Source organism: Caretta caretta, chromosome 1, assembly GCF_965140235.1.
Source record: "Caretta caretta isolate rCarCar2 chromosome 1, rCarCar1.hap1, whole genome shotgun sequence".
Taxonomy (NCBI): domain Eukaryota; kingdom Metazoa; phylum Chordata; order Testudines; family Cheloniidae; genus Caretta; species Caretta caretta.
The window spans coordinates 19,533,258-19,556,429 of NC_134206.1; the positions used below are offsets into that span (position 1 = coordinate 19,533,258).

A 23,172-nucleotide genomic window follows, 5' to 3' on the forward strand; every position below is an offset into this window, starting at 1 on the left:
GTTTGTCCAAAGCAGCCAAAGTTCTGTGTGTCATAGTTCTAATATTTTCTTCCCATGTAATGTTAGTTTCTCATCTCACATTAAATACATACCTCAAACATCTGGGAAATACTGGCTGCTTTCCCATGAAAGTAACTGCTCCTTTTAGCATAAATACAGTGAGTTTTTAATTAATCAGCATTGCTTGACAGAGGCTAACCCATTTCAAACAAATTACTGCCAACTATCCATTTTTTAAAATTACTCAATTAATTAACAGTAATAGTAATAATAATAATAATTGAAAACAGAACTTTCTCTGGGTATGACAAGCGCCCTATTGTGGTAGGCATTGCACATATTAAGGGACATGGTCTCTTCCCCAAAGACAGTACAGTCTAAAGAGACAAGATAGACACAGGATGTGGGAAAAGAAGTATTACCTCCATATTACAGAAGGGCTACTGGGGTACAGAGAGACCAAGGACTTGTCTAAAATAGAAAGTTTTGCCACTGTAACTGCACTGGTGTAACTGAAGTGGCAACCTCCACTCATAGAATCGTAAGTAATCTAGTCCAACCCCCTGCTCAAAGCAGGACCAACCCCAACCAATTCATCCCAGCCAAGGCTTTGTCAAGCTGGGCCTTAAAACCTAAGGATGGAGATTCCACCACTTTCATAGGTAACCCATTCCAGAGCTTCAGCACTCTCCTAGTGAAATAGTTTTTCCTAATATCCAACCTAGACCTTCCCCACTGCAACTTGAGAACATTGCTCCTTGTTCTGTCATCTGCCACCTCTGAGAACAGCCAAGCTCCATCCTCTTTGGAACCCCACTTCAGGTAGTTGAAGGCTGCTATCACATCCCCCCTCACTCTTCTCTTCTGCAGTCTAAATAAGCCCAGTTCCCTCAGTCTCTCCTCATAAGTCATGTGCCCCAACCCCCTAATCATTTTTGTTGTCCTCTGCGAGACTCTCTCCAATTTGTCCACATCCTTTCTGTAGTGGGTGACCCAAAACTGGGCATAATACTCCAGATGTGGCCTCACCAGTGCCGAATAAAGGGGCATAATCACTTCCCTCGATCTGCTGGCAATGCTCCTACAAATGCAGCTCAATATACCATTAGCCTTCTTGGCAACAAGGGCAAAATGTTGACTCATATCCAGCTTCTCATCCACTGTAATCCTCAAGTCCTTTTCTGCAGAATTGCTGCTTAGCCAGTCGGTACTCAGCCTGTAGCAGTACATGGATTCTTCCATCCTAACTGCAGGACTCTGCACATGTCCTTGTTGAAACTCATCAGATTTCTTTTGGCCTAATCCTCCAATTTGTTTAGGTCAGTCCGGACCCTACCCCTACCCTCCATCATATCTACCTCTCCCCCAACTTAGTGTCATCCACAAATTTGCTGAGGATGCAATTTATGCCATCTTCCAGATCATTAATGAAGATGTTGAACAAAACCAGCCCCAGGACCAACCCCCTGGGCACTCCACTTGATACCGGCTGCCAACTAGACATCGAGCTGTTGATCACTACCCGTTAAGCCTGACGATCTAGCCAGCTTTCTATCCACCTGATAGTCCATTTATCCAATCCATACCACTTTAACTTGCTGGCAAGAATACTGTGGGATTCAGTATCAAAAGCTTTGCTAAAGTCAAGATATATCACGTCCAGCGCTTTCCCCATATTCACAAAGCCAGTTATCTCATCATAGAAGACAATCAGGTTGGTCAGGTATGACTTGCCCTTGGTGAATCCATGTTGACTGTTCCTGATCACCTTCCTCTCCTCCAAGTGCTTCAAAATGGATTCCTTGAAGACCTGCTCCATGACTTTTCTGGGGATTTTGGTGAGGCTCCGCAATGTGGATGTGGACACAGAGGTATATAAGTATTTATACTGATATTGCTTATTCCGGTTAAAGCAGTGAAATAAGCTATACTGGTATAAAGCTTCTTTATAATGGTACAACTACACCAGGGCTTATAAATGGTACAACTACTGGTAAAAAATAGCATACCCCTAATTGACAAAGTTTGCTTTCCTAGCATAGTCCAAGCCTAAGTGACAGCTAAGTGCTCAACATCACACAGGAGATCTGTGTCAGAGATGGGAATAGAAATCAGCCCTGCTGAACCTTGGTCTATCCCCTTAGCCATGAGACCATCCCTCCCACCCTGCAACCCTGCATTTGTACTGCCTATTTAGAGAATAAATTCAGCAGCATCTGCATGCTCTTCTTCAGTTTGCTCTAATTTATTTTGGCTGACCCCAGGGCTTCAAGCCATCTCTGCTCACCTCACCTTGTCCTGAACTGAGCACAGCTCACAGGCTCTTAGCCCCAGTGCCCTTGTATGAATATTGTCCTTCTAAAGGATCCTCCCCACTGTTGCCACCTCTTGTTTACTTAAAGCCTTTTGTTTGTCCAGATGTTTTGTACAATCAGCAACTGTATGACCTGCCCAAGTCACGAATTGTGACACTGAAACTCAACTTACTGTCTACAACTGCCTCTTTAGGAGTTTGGTGACCTGCAAATGCCACAACCGAGCACTTTCTCCCTTTCCCTGCGTACATTAGCTCTGAAGGATATGAAAGAATTCTGCAGAAATGTACAACCATATCAGAATACTTGAAACTTTATGATTTTAATGCTTTCCTTTTTTGGGAAAAAGAATGAATAAAGCATTTAAAAATGCATGGTAAGGACCCATTCTCATTACCATTGAGTGGTTTGAAATAAACTTAATTGAATCTTAGTATAACTTTAAGATTGTTATATTTTCTTTTACAGATGCTGAACTTAATAAGAAAAAAGGGGTTAAAACCAATATCTCAGCAAAGGAGGGGTTCTGTGTGTTTTTGTGTTTTAATAATGCCACTTGTGTTCCTTTCCTCTTTATTTCACTTTTTTTAAAGTGCATAATTTTTATTCTTTTGATTTGGTTGACTGGCTTTCCCAAATCATTTTACAAGAAAAAGTTATTTGAGAAGACAAATAAAAACACTTTCCCATGGAGGCAAAGCTCTATCTGCCTAAATTGTTGCATCTGTTTTGGTCACTCTGCTATTTATAGCCTATAAAAAAAGTCTTTGGGCTTATATATCTCTAAAAAGTCATTTTATTGCATAGTATGCAAATATATTGTCAATCATCAATAGATACCATTCTTCTGCTTCATCCTTGTATGCCATGTTAAATATTTTAGAATTAAGACTTTATTATACTTACATTACAGGATATGATTTTTTTCAACCCTTAATGTTATTGACATAATGGCAGCTTAAATTATTGCAATTCTTTATACCCAAACATGTAAGAATAAACATAAACATCAGCTTTGTTTATTAAACCCAGAACACATCTTAGCAAATACCTTAACAGCTTCTTGATTGAATTATTAATTATTTAGGCTTGCAGCTGACATCATTATTCATCTACAGTAATGAGAGAGCTTGAGTTTGTTGGTGGCACGTACTGTACTAGTCGATATCACTAAAGCCTATAAAAATTAAAAATAATGGCTAAATGGTCAAATCCCCCCAGTGCTCAAGTAGATACGTCCCACTGTAGGTAATGGAAATTTGTAAGTTATAAATATAATTGCAATATGATTTATAAATAGATTCAATATTGTCAAATATTAATAACACCCTGGAACCTTCACTTGTACAACTTTATAAGGGCACAATCCAATTTCCACTGAAATCAACAGGAACCTTTTCATTGACTTGGATGCTGTACTTCTCAACAAAGTCTTTCAAAATCATGGTTTGGAAAATTTACATATCCGAGATGTGTGGTACAAATTACAGCGGTGACACTATCAATAACGTAAACAAAGATGGAGCTATTTTTTATGGATTGCCAGGTTGAGACCTATGGTGTGAGATAATTTTCACTGGACATGCAACGTTTCCTACAGAGTTCAAAAAGGGAGGTTGAATTTCATGCCAATGGCATCATTTGAATTTCAAGGGTGACAGGCAACCAGCATCACTGTGAGAAGCTACAAATCATTCTAATTTCTAGAAGGTTCAGTGCTACATTCAACTGGCCTGTAAGTCACCTAGTAATGATGCAAAGGAAGAGGAGTGGGTATTAAGATGTATGCCACATTAGTCGATTATATAGGAAAATTCACAAAAGTATGCATTTCCTTTAACAAAATTGAATGTTATGCTTAAGGCAATAATGAAAGAATCAGCTGCTGCCAAATGAGAACAAATTATTTAACATAATGTGCCGAAAATAAAATATACAAATTTAATCAATTATTACTTACCAGTGTGTCATTTATATTTTAACGTCAGTTTCCCTTGCCAGTTATTGAAGCCTGAGGAGAGAAGAGGAATAAAAAAAATGCTTGCTGAGTTTTTTTTCATATTATACTGTAATAACTGAAACATAACTACATGGGCCAGATCCCTCAACTGGTGTAAGTCAGTGTAGCTCCATTGACTTTTATGGAACAAACACTGATTTACACCAGCAGAAGATTTGACCGTATGTTTTTAATGTGAATAGTAATATTTTTTCCGCTTCTATAGCACCTTCCATATTGCAATCACAAAGCCATTAATTATACATTATAAACATACATTAATTACACTAGATAAATCTTCTAGACCACTGTGAAGTGTGGAATCTATATTACAGATGTGAGGACTAAAGCACTGAGGTTGAGCAATTTGCTCATGATTGTAGTGTGAGTCAATAATAGTGCTGAGATATAACTCAAGAGTCCTGACTTCAGTCCCCTGATTTATTAAAGTGAAACTAGGTCCTGTCCAGCCCCCACTAACTTCAACAACACTCCCACTGACTTCAGTAGGAATTGAATTTGACCCTACACCTACCACCAACCTGAAACTCATTGATATTCAAAGAGATTAATTGAGCAGGCTGGGATTTTCCTTCCATTAGCCACAATGTGGAACATGGTATGTAGCATTATCATTAACAAAGAGGCCTTAAAAAAATATCACTCATAAGAATGTAAAAATGGCCCTACTGGGTCAGACCAAGGGTCCATCTAGCCCAGTATCCTGTCTCCTGACAGTGGCCAGTGCCAGGTGCCCCAGAGGGAATGAACAGAACAGGTAATCATCAAGTGATCCCTCCGCTGTCACTCATTCCCAGCTTCTGGCAGACAGAGGCTAGGGACACCATTCCTGCCCATCCTGGCTAATAGCTATTGATGGACCTATCTTCCATGAATTTATCTAATTCTTTTTTGAACCCTGTTATGGCCTTGGCCTTCACAACATCCTCTGGCAAGGAGTTCCACAGGTGGACTGTGAGTTGTGTGAAAAAATACTTCCTTTTATTTGTTTTAAACCTGCTGCCTATTAATTTCATTTGGTGACCCCTAGCGCTACTCTGAAATCTAGTTCTTGTGTTATGAGAAGGAGTAAACACTTCCTTATCTACTTTCTCTATACCAGTCATGATTTTATAGACTCAATTATATCTCAATTATATCTCCCCTTAGCCGTCTCAGTCTTATTAATCTCTCCTCATAGGGCAGCTGTTCCATATCCCTAATAATTTTTGTTGCCCTTTTCTGAACCTTTTCCAATTCCAGTATATCTTTTTGGGGAGGGGACGACCACATCTGCACACAGATTCAAGATGTCGGCATACCATGGATTTATATAGAGGCAACATGATATTTTCTGTCCTATTATCTATCCCTTTCTTAATCATTCCCAGCATTCTGTTCACTTTTTTGACTGCCGCTGCACATTGAGTGGATGTTTTCAGAGAACTATCCACAATGACTCCGAGATCTCTCTCTTGACTGGTAACAGCTAATTTAGACCCCATCATGTTATATGTATAGTTGGGATTATATTTATATATATAGTTGGGATTGTTTTTTTACTTATTTATTTTTATATGTATAGTTGGGGTTATAAATTACTGTCGTAGAAAGAGACAGCCTGAGACATGAGGCCTGGTCTATGGTTTAAGGCCTGAACTGAAGTAGTCAGGCCCTGCTGATATAAAGACAAGTTAGCAAAAGTCAGGCCGTAAACAGAAGTCAGTTCCTGCTACAAAACCTGCCCACTTGCAAGTTCACAGAAGCTGGTAAGAACAGTGCGGGTGTTGCAAAAATACAAGCACTCCTAGGCACACATTCCAGAAAGGTGGTATCAGAACATCCCCTTTCAAGGTTATGGTGTAAACACACTCCCCAAAGATGATACAAGGACACACTGACCCCCTCTTAAAGATTAGGTAAGATGAAGCATGATGGATAGAGATGTTTTGATCAAACCAACATGTACAAGGTAAAGAGTGGTAACTAACCATGTCAGATGGGCAATAGATAACTTGTTTGGGTCAGTGTATAAAGAGGGGTCTCAGAGGGGATGTCTTTGTCCAGCTGAGGGGGGAATGGAAAGTCCCACCATTCACTGAGCCTAGTCCATTGTCATGGGTATACATATCTTAGTGTCCCGGAAGCTATTACTGGGCTTCGTCGATAATAAACCTGGACGAGTGCCTTCAGTATGGAACAGAGTCTGTGGTCTTTTTGGGCAGTTTGATCGAGGTCTGCTATATCAGCTATCTGCACAGAGGTAGGACAGCACAGACCAAGAATACAAACACACAGCCAACAACTGAGTACAGTTACCACTTCCAGTCCCAGTTGTTTCCATTTTTTTTATGTGCAGCTGGAAACAGGGGATTTGAATGGAAGTGCTCCAGCAACCTTCACTATAACTGTCCACTCAGGAATCAGTATACTAACTACTGAAATGCTGACCCCTCTGCGATGCAACACAGCAGCACTGTGAAATGATTTAGAGCAGGGGTGGGCAAACCTTTTGGCCTGAGGGCCACATCGGGGTTCCGAAACTATATGGAGGGCCAGGTAGGGAAGGTTGTGCCTCCCCAAACAGCCTGGCCCTGCCCCCTATCTGCCCCCTCCCACTTCCTGCTCCTGACTGCCCCCCTTAGAATCTCTGACCCATCCAACCTCCCCTGCTCCTTGTCCCCTGACCGCCCCGTCCCGGGACCCCCCCACCCCTAACTGCCCCCCCTGGGACCCCCATGCCTATCCAACCACCCCCTGCTCCCTGTCCCCTGACTGCCCCCTGGGAGTCCCTGCCCCTTATCCAAACCCCCATGACCCGCCCCCTTACCATGCCGCTCAGAGCACCAAGACTGGCAGCTGTGCCGCCCGGCTGAAGCGAGCCATGCCGCCTCCCAGTCTAGAGCACCGGGGCAGGCTGGCAGCTCTTGCAGCAGCACTGCCTAGCAGGAGCTCGCAGCCCCACTGCCCAGAGCACTGGCGGCATGGCGAGCTGAGGCTGTGGGGAGGGGAGACAGCAGGGGAGGGGCCAGGGGCTAGCCTTCCCGGCCGGAAGATTAAAGACTGGGCAGGACGGACCTGCGGGCCACAGTTTGCCCACCTCTGGTTTAGAGAGAAATTCCCACTGATTTAAAGATATGGGCCCTAGGATTGGAGGTGAAAAGCACTATCTAACAGAAGCTGCAGGGGAAATTCCCTGTAAGCAGGAAGAACGTATTTAAAAAGTTTAGTGGTATGTTTAATGGTCACAACAAGTAGGGCATAAGGTCTATGTCTTACCTGAATTATGGTACCTTTCGTCACACAGTTGCTCTACGACAGAATCATCATAGAATCACAGAATATCAGGGTTGGAAGGGACCTCAGGAGGTCATCTAGTCCAACCCCCTGCTCAAAGCAGGACCAATCCCCAACTAAATCATCCCACCCAAGGTTTTGTCAAGCCAGGCTTTAAAAACCTCTAAGGATGGAGATTCTACCACCTCCCTAGGTAACACATTCCAGTGCTTCACCACCCTCCCAGTGAAATAGTTTTTCCTAATATCCAGCCTAGACCTTCCACATTGCAACTTGAGACTCATAGACTTTGAGGTCAGAAGGGACAATTATGATCATCTAGTCTGACCTCCTGCACAATGCAGGCCACAGAATCTCATCCACCCACTCCTGTAATAAACCCCTAACCTATGTCTGAGCTGTTGAAGTCTTCATACCATGGTTTAAAGACTTCAAGGTGCAGAGAATCCTCCAGCAAGTGACCCGTACTCCAAGCTGCAGAGGAAGGCAAAAAACCCCCAGGACCTCTGTCAATCTGCCCTAGAGGAAAATTCCTTCCCGATCCCAAATATGGTGATCAGGTAAACCCTGAGCATGTGGGCAAGACTCACCAGCCAGACACCCAGGAGAGAATTCTCTGTAGTAACTCAGATCCCACCCCATCTAACATCCCATCATAGGCTATTGGGCATATTTACCGCTAATAGTCAAAGATCAATTAATTGCCAAAATTAGGCTATCCCATCATACCATCCCCTGCATAAACTTATCAAGCTTTGTCTTGAAGCCAGATAGGTCTTTTTCCCCCACTACTTCCCTTGGAAGGCTGTTCCAGAACTTCACTCCTCTGATGGTTAGAAACCTTCGTCTAATTTCAAGTCTAAACTTCCTGATGGCCAGTTTATATCCATTTGTTCTTGTGCCAGCATTGGTACTGAGCTTAAATAATTCTTTTCCCTCCCTTGTATTTATCCCTCTGATATATTTATAGAGAGCAATCATATCTCTCCTCAGCCTTCTTTTGGTTAGGCTAAACAAGCCAAGCTCATTGAGTCTCCTTTCATAAGACAGGTTTTCCTTTCCTCGGATCATCCTAGTAGCCCTTTTCTGTACCTGTTCCAGTGTGAATTCATCCTTCTTAAACATGGGAGACCAGAACTGCACACAGAATTCCAGATGAGGTCTCACCAGTGCCTTGTATAATGGTACTAACACCTCCTTATCTCTATTGGAAATACCTCGCCTGATGCATCCTAAGACCGCATTAGCTTTTTTCACAGTCATATCACATTGGCGGCGCATAGTCATCCTGTGATCAACCAATACTCTGAGGTCCTTCTCCTCCTCTGTTACTTCCAACTGATAAGTCCCCAGCTTACAACAAAAATTTTTATTATTAATCCCTAAATGCATGACCTTGCACTTTTCACTATTAAATTTCATCCTATTACTATTACTCCAAGGTCATCCAGATCTTCCTGTATGATATCCTGGTCTTTCTCTGTATTGGCAATAAATCCCAGCTTTGTGTCATCTGCAAACTTTATTAGCACATTCCCGCTTTTTGTGCCAAGGTCAGTAATAAAAAGATTAAATAAGATTGGTCCCAAAACCGTTCCCTGAGGAACTCCACCAGTAACCTCCCTCCAGCCTGACAGTTCACCTTTCAATATGACCCACTGTAGTCTCCCCTCTAACCAGTTCCTTATCCATCTTCCAATTTTCATATTGATCCCCATCTTTTCCAATTTAGCTAATAATTCCCCATGTGGAACCATATCAAATGCCTTACTGAAATCGAGATAAATTAGATTCACTGCATTTCCTTTGTCTACAAAATCTGTTACCTTCTCAAAGAAGGAGATCAGGTTGGTTTGGCATGATCTACCTTTTGTAACACCATGTTGTAGTTTGTCCCAATTACCATTGATCTCAATGTCCTGTGACAAAGTTTCTCCTCTACCTTGGTGGGTCTTGCACTTATTGGCTGATTTTCTCGCCTTGGAGCTTCACGGCAGCCCTCAGCTTGGCTGTTTTTCTGAACCAGCAGTCCAGGTCAACTCCTCCTATTTCTGACCAGGAGTTGGGAGGTTTGGGGGGAACCCGGGCCCGTCCTCTACTCCAGATTCCAGCCCAGGGCCCTGTGGAATGCAGCTGTCTAGAGTGCCTCCTGGAACAGCTGTGCGACAGCTACAACTCCCTGGGCTACTTCCCCATGGCCTCCTCCCAACACCTTCTTTAATCTCACCGTAGGACCTTCCTCCTGGTGTCTGATAATGCTTGTACTCCTCAGTCCTCCAACAGTCCACGTTCCCACTCTCAGCTCCTAGTGCCTCTTGCTCCCTGCTCCTCACACGTGCACCACAAACTGAAGTGAGCTCCTTTTTAAACCCAGGTCCCCTGATTAGCCTGCCTTAATTGATTCTAACAGCTTCTTGATTGGCTGCAGGTGTTCTAATCAGCCTGTCTGTCTTAATTGTCTCCAGAAGGTTCCTGATTGTTCTGGAACCTTCCCTGTTACCTTACCCAGGGAAAAGGGACCTTCTTAACCTGGGGCTAATATATCTGCCTTCTATTACTCTCCTGTAGCCATCTGGCACGACCCTGTTACAGTCCTTAACTACTTTCTCCTTCATTTTTTTTCCAAGACCTTGTAAACTACAGATGTCAAACTAACAGGCCTCTAGTTACCAGATTACTTCTTTTTCCTTTCTTAAAAATAGGGAACTATGTTCGCAATTCTCCAGTCATACGGTACAACCCGAGTTAACAGATTCATTAAAAATTCTTTCTAACAGGCTTACAATTTCATGTGCCAGTTCCTTTAATATTCTTGGATGAAGATTATCTGGGCCCCCTGATTTAGTCCCATTAAGCTGTTCAAGTTTGGCTTCTACCTCGGATGTGGTAACATCTACTTCAATATCCTCATTCCCATTTGTCATCCTGCCATTCTCCCTAAGCTCCTCATTAGCCTCATGAAAGACTGAGGCAACGTATTTGTTTAGATATTGGGCCATGCCTAGATTATCCTTAACCTCCACTCCATCCTCAGTGTTAAGCGGTCCCACTTCTTCTTTCTTTGTTTTCTTCTTATTTATATGGCAATAGAACCTTTTATGATTGCTTTTATTTCCCTTTGCAAGGTCCAACTCTACATGGCTTTTGGCCTTTCTCACTTTATCCCTACATGTTTTGACCTCGATAAGGTAGCTTTCCTTGCTGATCCCTCCCATCTTCCACTCCTTGTAGGCTTTCTGCATTTTCTTAATCACCTCTCTGAGATGCTTGCTCATCCAGCTTGGTCTACAACTCTTGCCTATGAATTTTTTCCCCTTTTTTGGGATGCTGGCTTCCGATAGTTTCTGCAACTTTGACTTGAAGTAATTCCAGGCCTCCTCTGCCTTTAGATCCACAAGTTTTTCAATCCAATCCACTTCCCTAACTAATTTCCTTAATTTTTTAAAGTTAGCCTTTTTGAAATCAAAAACCCTAGTCACAGATCTACTTTTGTTTATCCTTCCATTTAGTTTGAACTGAATTAGCTCATGACTGCTCGAACCAAGGTTGTCCCCTACAACCATTTCTTCTATGAGGTCCTCACTACTCACCAAAACCAAATCTAAAATGGCATCCCCTCTTGTTGGTTCAGCAACTACTTGGTGAAGGAATCCATCAGCTATCGCATCCAGGATAATCTGATCCCTATTATTATTACTAGCACTTGTCCTCCAGTCTATATCTAAGAAGGTAAAGTGTCCCATGATCACACAATTCCCGTTAGTATTTACTTCATTAAAAACATTAAAGTGGTCTCCATCCATATCCAAATCAGTTCCAGGTGGTCTATAGCACACCCCAAGCACTACCAGGGGAGGCTCTAGTAGCTTTCTTTCCCAATGTGATTTTTGCTCAGACAGAGTCTATCTTATCCATTCCATCACTTCTTGTTTCTTTACAGTCTACCTCATCGTTGATATACAATGCTACTACACCACCTTTGCCTTTATTTCTGTCTTTCTTAAACAGCACATACCCTTCAATACCTGAACTCCAGTAATGACTACTATTCCACCATGTTTCTGTTATCCCTATAATAGCTGCTTTCATTTCTTGTATCAGTAACTCTAGTTCCTCCATTTTGTTACCTAGACTCCTTGCATTGGTATACAAACATCTTAATTTTTGCTGTTTGGCCTCAGTGACATTCTTTACCCGATTAGGCACAGACATTCTACCACCAGTATCACCTATTCAACTGGTATCTACACTACCCTTCCTCCTTATGTCCATTCTCCTACCTACAACTGTATCCTTTCTTACTTCATTTTCTTTCCTCTCAATGTTAAAATCCGGCTTGTAGATTACCTGGAAATCTCCCAACCATCTCCCCCAAATTCCTAGTTTAAAGGTCTCTTAATCAGTTGTGCCAGCCTCCATCCTAGAAGTCTATTTCCCTTCCTACTCAGGTGAAGTCCATCCTGAGAGAACAGTCCTCTGTCCATGAATGCCTCCCAGTGGCCATACATCCCAAAGCCCTCCTTATAGCACGACTGCCTGAGCCATCTGTTGAGCATCATAATCTTGTCACACCTTTGTTGCCCTTCTCTAGGGACAGGCAGAATCCCACTGAAGATCACCTGAGCCTTGATTTTCTTAAGCATCTTCCCTAGCCTGGCATAGTCTCCCTTGATACGATCCAGCAAGAATCTAGCCATATCATTTGTTCCCACATGAAGGACAATCAGTGGATTCTTTCCCGCTCCCATTAGGATCCTCTTCAGCCTCAGGTCCACATCCCATATCTTAGCACCCGGCAGACAGCAAACCCTTCTCTTCTCTGGAACAGCTCTGGTTACAGGCTTGTCTATTCTTCTCGGTAAGGAGTTGCCAATCATGTAGACTTGCCTTTTCCTGGTGATGGTGCTGTTCTCCAGTCTATCATAGAATATCAGGGTTGGAAGGGACCTCAGGAGGTCATCTAGTCCAACCCCCTGCTCAAAGCAGGACCAATCCCCAACTAAATCATCCCAGCCAGGGCTTTGTCAAGCCTGACCTTAAAAACTTCTAAGGAAGGAGATTCCACCACCTCCCTAGGTAACGCATTCCAGTGTTTCGCCACCCTCCTAGTGAAAAAGTTTTTCCTAATATCCAGCCTAAATCTCCCCCACTGCAACTTGAGACCATTACTCCTCCTTCTGTCATCTGCTACCCCTGAGAAGAGTCTAGATCCATCCTCTTTGGAACCTCCTTTCAGGTAGTTGAAAGCAGCTATCAAATCCCCCTTCATTTTTCTCTTCTGCAGACTAAACAATCCCAGTTCCCTCAGCTTCTCCTCATAAGTCATGTGTTCCAGTCCCCTAATAATTTTTTTTTGCCCTCCGCTGGATGTTTTCCAATTTTTCCACATCCTTCTTGTAGTGTGGGGCCCAAAACTGGACATAATACTCCAGATGAGGCCTCACCAATGTTGAATAGAGGGGAATGATCACATCCCTCGATCTGCTCGCAGTGCCCCTACTTATACATCCCAAAATGCCATTGGCCTTCTTGGCAACAAGGGCACACTGTTGACTCATATCCAGCTTCTCGTCCACTGTAACCCCTAGGTCCTTTTCTGCAGAACTGCTGCCGGTCCCTAGTCTGTAGCTGTGCATTGGATTCTTCCATCCTAAGTGCAGGACTCTGCACTTGTCCTTGTTGAACCTCATCAGATTTCTTTTGGCCCAACCCTCTAATTTTTCTAGGGCCCTCTGTATCCTATCCCTACCCTCCAGCGTATCTACCTCTCTTCCCAGGTTAGTGTCATCTGCAAACTTGCTGAGGGTGCAATCCACACCATCCTCCAGATCATTAATGAAGATATTGAACAAAACTGGCCTGAGGACCGACCCTTGGGGCACTCCACTTGATACCGGATGCCAACTAGACATGGAGCCATTGATCACTACCCATTGAGACCGACAATCTAGCCAGCTTTCTATCCACCTTATCGTCCATTCATCCAGCCCATACTTCTTTAACTTACTATCCCGTTTCCTCTGGCTGCAAGTCCTCTCAATTCCTATTCTCCCTTGCAATCCTCTGCAACCATCCTGAATCCTCCTGGTGCTCACATTTGGTGTTACCTCCATTGACTCTTCCCCTCTTCCTATAGAACTAGCTGCTCTTCTCTTCTTCCTTGCCCTCCCACCTTCAGTGACCACCTGCTGTGCCCCTTCTTCATTTTCCAACTCTGCAAACCTGTTCCTGAACTCTATTTCTCCTTCACTAGCCCATCTTTTCCTCTGCCTGCTTCTCTTAGTCACATGCTTCCACTGTCCACTTTCTTTACCCAGCAGTCTCCCCTCAGAGTTCTTTGGTCCTGCTTCCATCTGCAACTCTGAGCTTTTCCCTTCATCTTCCTCATGTCATTGCTCCTCGTTCTATCATCTGCCACCACTGAGACCAGCCTAGCTCCAACCTCTTTGGAACCCCCTTCAGGTAGTTGAAGGCTGCTATCAAATTCCCCCTCACTCGTCTCTTCTGCAGACTAAATAGCATGATGAATCATTTGTTACTGCCTCATAGGGAAGAATGCAAACAATGCATCAGACTGTGAAACTATTGGCCCTAGTCTCCTTGTGGTACGGGACTGATCCAACTCTCTTTGAAGCCAATGAATGTCTTGCCATTGATTTCAGTGGAAGTTGAATTAGGCCTGATACAAATAACACTCTGAGGGGGCAATGGGGTTTATTAGTGCACATCAATTGGAGAATCACGCTGGCCTTCTGATTTCTCTGGAGGCCTCCTGTTCAAGTCTGGTGAACCTGCCCTTGACTGGCTTGGAGATAAGAGGTCACAGCCAAAGCTCATGTGGCTGAAGTCTGCATTGGAATGATTTTAATTAAACTGCTGGAATACACTTAATAAGGTCAGTGTAGACCACAGCTTCTGAGGGTCCCATATGTTGCCAGACCACACTGGATTGCCTCTTTGTTGTAAATATGATGGTGGAATGAGCTTCTTTAACCTAATTATTTCAGAATGTAAGGCCCTTAAAAAGGGACGGTGAAATGTTCTGTAGCTGAAGGTTTAGCAGCTGTCATGAAGACCATTATGGTACTTTAAAAGGTGAAGACAGGAAAATATGGCATTCCACGGGATGTAATCTCCACTGTGTTTTCCTTTAATACCACTCACCATGTCAGTTCTGTACTCTGTGTAGAAAGGCTTAATACCTTATCTGAAGAAATCCCATTCAGTCTCCTTCATGAGAAGATAATGACAGGCAATATCCCTAACTGCTTTAGTCATTCACAAACACTGGTAAGTACTATGGGATTTTAGGCCGACATCGTTTTATGCCTCTGTGGTTCAGAACTTTAATGGATTAGATTGCATTACTTCTATGAAGTTCAGTGGGATAAGAAGGCTGAATAAATAGCTACTTAAATTGTATGTGTTTAAGCTTTTATAAATTTCTCTCTTCAATCAAACCAATCATATCTTAAAAATATGGTGACAAACATCACAAACGCATGAAAGTAGTAAATGCTTCTGCCTATTTACCATCATAGTAAATCCTAAACTGTTCTTACTATTACTAGGGGTGGCCTGAGATGCAACGTTCTGATCAGGATTTCAAACACACTAAATGTTATGAGTACTTGGATCTGAGAGGTTTTTTATTTATGTGTATTTATTTTTCTCCTGTGGCATTTGGATCTGGATTCTAATCCCATCCTGAGTTTATATGTGCTTGTTGATCCTGGTTTTTGGCCTGGGTTCATCTCTGCAAATCACACAGGGGCAGATTTGGTCACTCTTACTCACAATGAGCAACTACAAAGTGAGGTATTACTCAATGTAAGCATGGCCAAATCTAGCATGTAATAAATATAACTAGCACTGCTACTATGTTCATGAGCAGTCTAGACATATCTGAATAGTGTTCGCACCAAGGAAGAAGGACCATTTAGTATAGAGGTATAACTAGGAAAAATGTCATAAAACTAAGGACGGGAAAAAATTGAGAAATATTAAGAAGAAAGAATTCCCAACAGACAGCTGTGATACACTGTGGAATAGTCTCCAAATGGCAGTGGTAGTAGCTCAATCATTACGAACTTTTAAAGCTAGCTAGACAAAAATGGTCTGTAAGGAACCATCCTGCATTTCCAGGGGGCGGACTGGACAATCCAAAAGGTATTTTCACCTTTGTAACTTCTAGGTTTTCAGATTTATATAGTATACTGATACTTGGCCAAGAAGGGAATAAGCTTCCCCATTATTGGGCAAAGTAAGACATACCCAAATCTTGTATCCTGATCGGGTACAGAGCACAGTCTTGCTCTACAGATAATCAGAGGGCTGTTTCAGATTCACACTGTCTCCCAGGGTTACTCCCTGGGCTGGTGCAACTTCTGCACAGTCCCCTGCTCAGGGCTGTGCTTAAAGAGAAAACATAACCCTTGTTGAACAAGGTGAAGAATATTCTAATAATTTTGCATCTCCTTACAACTCCTTTGTTCTCCATTCCAGCAAGGAAGGATAATCTGTCCGTGTGCCTCACAGTTAATTGTTACCTTAACAGCATGCTCTGTCTGTGTGCACAAAATGTCCTAGAATACTATGAGTATGAATGTTATCTTCAATTTTTGCAAGTGCAACCATGTCTCTTCTCTTCCTTTGAAATAAGGGAAAGTACTAATGTGCTACCAAGAGAAAGAACTAATAGAACCCTCCAAATTATTTTACTAGAATATAAGCAAATTATGTAAATTTATTTTGATTAACAAAGATGGATAAAGTTAAACTTTATAATGCACAGAACACAGTAGTAAAACAAAGCAAATATAAAGCTAATGTTTAAAAAATTATATAAACATAGGTTGGGAAAAGTATGTCTGTACATCTGGGTATATTGCTTAGATTATCCACAAATACAAAGTTTGTTTTAAAAGTCATATGATACATAGAGTGCATAATCAGCAATAACCCAAATTTTGGTGAATAGATTTAACAATACAGTTTAGATATTAGAATCCGAGTACTCAGGCACATCACTCAGGAAAAGTTGTACAGAGATTTGGTTGTGGAAAGCAAAATATATCAATGAGTGGAGATTGTCCCTCAGTAGTTGAGAATTAGGTTGGTTGTCCATTTAGAAAATACAATACATGAGGAAAATATTTGCTCCTTTCCTGACTGTGCTTCTCATCGGCACTCCAGCTCATCTCTCCTGGTATTGCCGATGTCCGGTGATGTCCCTCGACCACCAAGGGCTAGTCTACACTACCATGCTATATCAGCAAAGATGCATTGATGCAGCTATGCCACTGCAGCGCATTCGGTGAAGATGTGCTATGCTGATGGGAGACTGCTCTCCCGTCAGCATAACTACTCCACCTCAATGAGAGGTGGAAGCTATGTCATCAGGAGAGCATCTTCCAGCAACATAGCGCAGTGCAGGTGCCGCTTTTAACTGATGTAACTTACGTCACTCAGTGGGTGGCTTTTTCACACGCTGAGTGATGGTAAATAGACTTAAGTGGTAGTGTAAACAAGCCCCAAGCCAGAAGGGGAAAACAAAGTGCCTGAAAGGGTCTCCCATTATGGATATCTGAGAGCTAACAAAGAAAACTGATTGTCCTTCCTTGGGATCGTTGGACTTCGATTTGATCAATCATGATAGAGACATATACTCCTGACTGGTCAGGGTGGTTCAGAATGGGATTATTAAAACCCTTTCACTGGTTTTAATAATCTGGGACTTCATGTAACTTCTTAATCAGTCTGTGTTCTCTCTCAGAGATTCAGTTCAAAGTCTGGAAACTGTTAGAGCAGCTGTAACAACTAACCTAGGACATGGCCCCAACAACCTGTACCCTTTCTAAAAGCAACACATGGAGCAGGAGCTCCCACAACTCCCAGTGGAGGGTGGGGGTGGGGGTGGGGGAGAGAGAGCTGGGATGGGTTCCTCCCATAAGACCGTCAGACCCAGAACATAGCCACAACAGCCCTCCCCATTCTCGGGTCACCACATGGGGCAGGAGCTCTGTTGTAATAATTGGGCCTAAAGATGTACCCTAATTGTGAGCTCAACTATAAGGGAGTGAAATTTCATAAAATGTCACAGTAATCTATCCTAATAAATATTGATGGGAAAAAGTGCACAACGTAGACAGAACAACCGAATTAGTACAAACACAAAAAGTCAACTGATATAATTCAAGGATGGGGTAAGATCACACCTGGAAAACTAGAAAAGTGTGGGACCTGATATCAGTGAACCAAAACTGGTGATTTGAGAGTTAAGCTTAACTGGTGAACAAAATAATGAGGGGACAGTCTACTCCACCCGTCACCCACCTTTCAAGGAACATAAAAGTAAAGATTTTGGGAGGAATATCAGGAAGAAGCAGCTGTTTGTGAACAAGCAGTGCAGTGACCTTTACTGTCAGACCTGTCCCCCACCACCATCTCCTAGGACCCTGGGATGTATTATAACACTCTTGGGCCTTCATCATCCTGATCCTGAGATTCGCCCTTGTGACAATGGTAAATCAGGTGTCATTTTATACCAAGGTCCATGTGCCTCACGTGGATACTGACAAATACATAGCTGGAATTAGTCTGGCTCACCTGTGATAGTATTGTTAAAATAGATATGAGAAGATATAAAAATGTGCTCTGTGTTTAGACTTTACTGAATGCTTGTAAGTTGCTTCATGCACTAATCTCCATTATAATATCTGCATTCCATGTTATAAGGTAATATTAAAGGGTTTGTATTGTAATCCTCTGTAAAATGTAAATCACCAAACAGGAGGAAGGCATTAGCTAGTGTGAACGTGTTATCTCCTGCCCAGTAAAGAAGGCCCAATAACAATACCAGACAAACTATTATGGAACATCAGAGGGCAAAAGACTTTGCTGATGTCTCTCACACACTCTCCCTGCCATGAAAATGAGACGAGCAAGTAAATTCCTCCCCAGCAGCTGAACTGGCAGCTCAGAGAAGGGGGAAAGGGAATAAAAATCCCTGACAAGTAGAAACTGTATCTCTAATATCTATCCTGTTTGATTAGAGGCAAGGTATAAGCTTGAGCAGCAGTTCTCAAATGGGGGTCTGCGAGCCCTTTCAGGGGGTCCATGGGACCCCGTTGCTGAAACCTGGTGCCCCAAGTCCCGGTGCCCTCCCCGTGGGGCTGAAGCTGGGAGTGGTGCAGGGCTGAAACCCTGAGCTCCTTCCCTCTGCAGCCAGGAGCGGCACATGGCTGAAACCCCAAGCTCCCCCACTCCTGAACCCAGGACCGGGGGGGGGGGTGGGGGCCTGAAACCCCGATGCAGGCAGAAACCTTGAACCCAGGGGCAGAGTTGGAGTGTCACAAAGGTGTTGCCCCCCCAAAGTGCCTTACCCAGAGTGGGGCAGTCCTGATGGCAGACCTACCTCCCACCTCCTCCTCTCCCCCAGCGGCCCTCAAGCCCAGCCCTCTGTCAGGTCCTAGGCGGGAAGCCAGAGCCAGGCAGTGTGGTGCAGCTGCTTCTCAGGCTGGTGGTGCCATGGAGTGGGCAGATGTGGCATTTCCCCTGGTGCCCGGGGTTGTGGTTGCTCCTCAGCTCCCAGCCCCCTTTGATTGCTCATGCAGCCCGTCAGAGCGGCCCAGGTGGGGACCCGGCTCCCGGGCCGGCAGAGCCCTCGGGGAACAGCCACTGGCACATAGCCTCAGACAGGTGGGTGGCCTGCTGAGGTGAGTCAGGGGGTGGAGGGGGCGCTGTCTCCCTGGACTCCACTGTGCAGAGCTGCCCAGAGCCTCGACGGCCCTTCCCCCCTCCCCAAAACAGAAGTCAAACTGCGCCTATGCCCAACAGTTCCCAACCCTGGTTCAGAGCCCTGAGTCCCCCCAACGCCTGTCCCTGCTGGGCCCTGGAATTTTTTTAGCATGTTGAGGGGTGAATCAGAAAGAAAACGGTTGAGAACCCCTGAGTTCGAGATTTCAAGTGTTTTGTCTGGGTTAGACCTAAGGGACATATAGAGCTTGCTTATTATAGAAGCTTCCATTTCCTTTTGAAACTTAAGATTAACTCATTTGTGCACGTATGCTTACTTCCTTTAACCTTGTAAATAACTCTCTTATTTCCTTTTCCTAGTTAATAAATGTTTTGATAGTTTATTATAGGATTGGCCGTGAGTGTTGTCTTTAGTGTGAGATTTAAGGTGCAAGTGACCTGGGGTAAGTGACCGGTCCTTTGCGACTGGGAATAACCTGAATATTGTTGTGATGTTTGGTGCAAGGGACCATCTATCACAAAGACAAGATTGCCTAGGTGACGAGACAGATTGGAGTACCTATGGGGACTGTCTGTAGACTCTATGATTAGGCTGTTACAGTGCCTGAGAACTTTAAACTGGATACTTAATTGGTGAAATCTATGGGCTTGTCTTCACCACTGGGGTAAGTCGACCTAAAGTACACTGCTCCAGCTACATGAATAACACAGCTGGAGTTGACATACCTTAGGTCAGCTTACCTCTGTGTCTTCACTGTGCTGCATAGACGGGAGACGCTCTCTGGTCGACTTCCCTCACTCTTCTCGGGGAGCTGGAGTACCAGAGTCGACTGGAGAGCACTCTGCCATCTTCACTAGACCTACTAAATCGACACCTGCTGCATCGATTGGAGTGAGCGTCGATCTCCCTGGCAGTGAAGACCAGCCCTTAGTATTGAACACACAGACAGGGTGGGATTTCTGACCAGCCTGCCCTGAGGTTGGTAATCATGCTCTTGAGCCATTGCAGGACAGCTTGACAGCCCAGACCAGACAGGGCCAGAGAAAAGTACTGAGAAGACATAATCACCTCCACCAGTTTCAGCTAAATCATGAATACCATCTAGGTTGTGAGACTTTGTCACTCCCCTGCCCAACCCTCATGTGTCTTTTTCAATCCCCACCTTATTTCTTCTATTTCCTGTCCATCATTTCCCTACAGTCTAGTAAAAGTCTGGCTTAGCCGGCCAAGGCTGTATATTTTGCCTGCATTTCTCTAGCAGAGAGGTTGCCAGCGAGCATCAATACCTGAAACAAAAGCTGCATTTTCTCTTTGCTGTTTTTCTCTGTCGTTTTGCATGTGTTTGTATTATTTTGCATTCTAGGAAATGTGATCAGACTTTAATAACAACAGCTCCAGCCTAGCTCAACTAACTTCTTTCCTATTCCCCAAAAGGGAAGTTATTGACATCTTTAATGCTATAAATAAGACTGTCAGATAGGATTTTTTTCCTTTTTTCCCCTGTATCTTTAATAAAAAGTTAAAATATTTTTAACGGTGTGTTTGCCATGATACACGGCAGGGTGAGGTCTCTATATATCAACCCCCATGCCTTCCTTAACACTGTTTAATGTTGGACAATAATAGGGTCATGTTCACATGTTTGACAATTTGGGCCTATATATTCCATTGAAATTGATACAACATCCCCCAACCTTCTAGATGGAGGGGGCAGGGGAAGAAAGACTGCCAAGCCAGGCTCCTCCTGACGACTGCCTTGACCCAGCACATGGCACCAGCAGCCCATCCCCTCAGCGATAACAACCTTCTCCTGACACTACCTACTGTAGTTATGCTTGTGGCTCAAACAGTAGAGGCCTGTCCTGAAGGTTTAGGGTGCAAACCCTACTGATGATTAACGATATAGAGGTATGCAGTTTGGCATAATAGAATTTATTTTTACCTTTTTCCTTTTAAAAATACCTAGAAACCTGCATTAAAAATGTCACTTGTGAATTCAAGCACTTGAAAGTTAGGGAGTGACATATTTGTGGTTGTCCATAGAACCTGAATTCTGCCACCTTGCATGTTTATATTATGATACAGTCTTTAATTAACCAATCATATATTATTTTTTCCACAGAACCTTGGTTCGAGCGATCATGAGCTAATTCAGTTCAAACTAAATGGAAGGATAAACAAAAGTAGATCTGTGACTAGGGTTTTTGATTTCAAAATGGCTAACTTTAAAAAATTAAGGAAATTAGTTAGGGAAGTGATTGGATTGAAAAACTTGTGGATCTAAAGGCAGAGGAGGCCTGGAATTACTTCAAGTCAAAGTTGCAGAAACTATCGGAAGCCAGCATCCCAAAAAAGGGGAAAAAATTCATAGGCAAGAGTTGTAGACCAAGCTGGATGAGCAAGCATCTCAGAGAGGTGATTAAGAAAAAGCAGAAAGCCTACAAGGAGTGGAAGATGGGAGGGATCAGCAAGGAAAGCTACCTTATCAAGGTCAGAACATGTAGGGATAAAGTGAGAAAGGCCAAAAGCCATGTAGAGTTGGACCTTGCAAAGGGAAATAAAAGCAATTGTAAAAGGTTTTATTGCCATATAAATAAGAAGAAAACAAAGAAAGAAGAAGTGGGACCGCTTAACACTGAGGATGGAGTGGAGGTTAAGGATAATCTAGGCATGGCCCAATATCTAAACAAATACGTTGCCTCAGTCTTTCATGAGGCTAATGAGGAGCTTAGGGATAATGGTAGGACGAGAAATGGGAATGAGGATATGGAGGTAGATATTACCACATCCGAGGTAGAAGCCAAACTCGAACAGCTTAATGGGACTAAATCAGGGGGCCCAGATAATCTTCATCCAAGAATATTAAAGGAACTGGCACATGAAATTGTAAGCCTGTTAGAAAGAATTTTTAATGAATCTGTACACTCAGGAGTTGTACCGTATGACTGGAGAATTGCTAACATAGTTCCTACATTTAAGAAAGTTAAAAAAAGCGATCCGGGTAACTACAGGTCTGTTAGTTTGACGTCCGTAGTATGCAAGGTCTTGGAAAAAATTTTGAAGGAGAAAGTAGTTAAGGACATTGAGGTCAATGGTAATTGGGACAAAATACAACATGGCTTTACAAAAGGTAGCTCATGTCAAACCAACCTGATCTCCTTCTTTGAGAAGGTAACAGATTTTTTAGACAAAGGGAACGCAATAGATCTAATTTACCTCGATTTCAGTAAGGCATTTGATACAGTTCCACATGGGGAATTATTAGCTAAATTGGAAAAGATGGGGGTCAATATGAAAATTGAAAGGTGGATAAGGAACTGGTTAAAGGGGAGACTGCAACGGGTCACACTGAAAGGTGAACTGTCAGACTGGAAGAAGGCTACTAGTGGAGTTCCTCAGGGATCAGTTTTGGGACCAATCCTATTTAATCTTTTTATTACTGACCTTGGCACAAAAAGCGGGAATGTGCTAATAAAGTTTGCGGATGACACAAAGCTGGGAGGTATTGCCAATACAGAGAAGGACCAGGATATCATACAGGAAGATCTGGATGACCTTGTAAACTGGATTAATAGTAATAGGATGAAATTTAATAGTGAAAAGTGCATTTAGGGATTAATAACAAGAATTTCTGTTATAAACTGGGGATGCATTACTTGGAAGTAATAGAGGAGGAGAAAGATCTCGGAGTATTGGTCGATCACAGGATGACTATGCGCCGCCAATGTGATATGGCTGTGAAAAAAGCTAATGCGGTCTTGGGATGCATTAGGCGAGGTATTTCCAGTAGAGATAAGGAGGTG

The 23,172-nt window shown here is 43.2% G+C and overlaps 1 protein-coding gene across 11 annotated transcripts in view; it reads right to left on the reverse strand.

Annotated features, from left to right (window-relative positions):
• The window catches only part of TENM4 (teneurin transmembrane protein 4), a 2,292,082-nt gene that overhangs the window by 1,977,700 nt on the left and 291,210 nt on the right, over window positions 1-23,172 (reverse strand). For all 11 annotated transcript variants that reach the window (XM_075126359.1, XM_075126347.1, XM_048840453.2 and 8 more), the window contains exon 2: window positions 4,276-4,326. The gene's annotated coding sequence lies outside the window, so the exon portion shown is untranslated. The remainder of the gene's footprint in view (window positions 1-4,275; window positions 4,327-23,172) is intronic.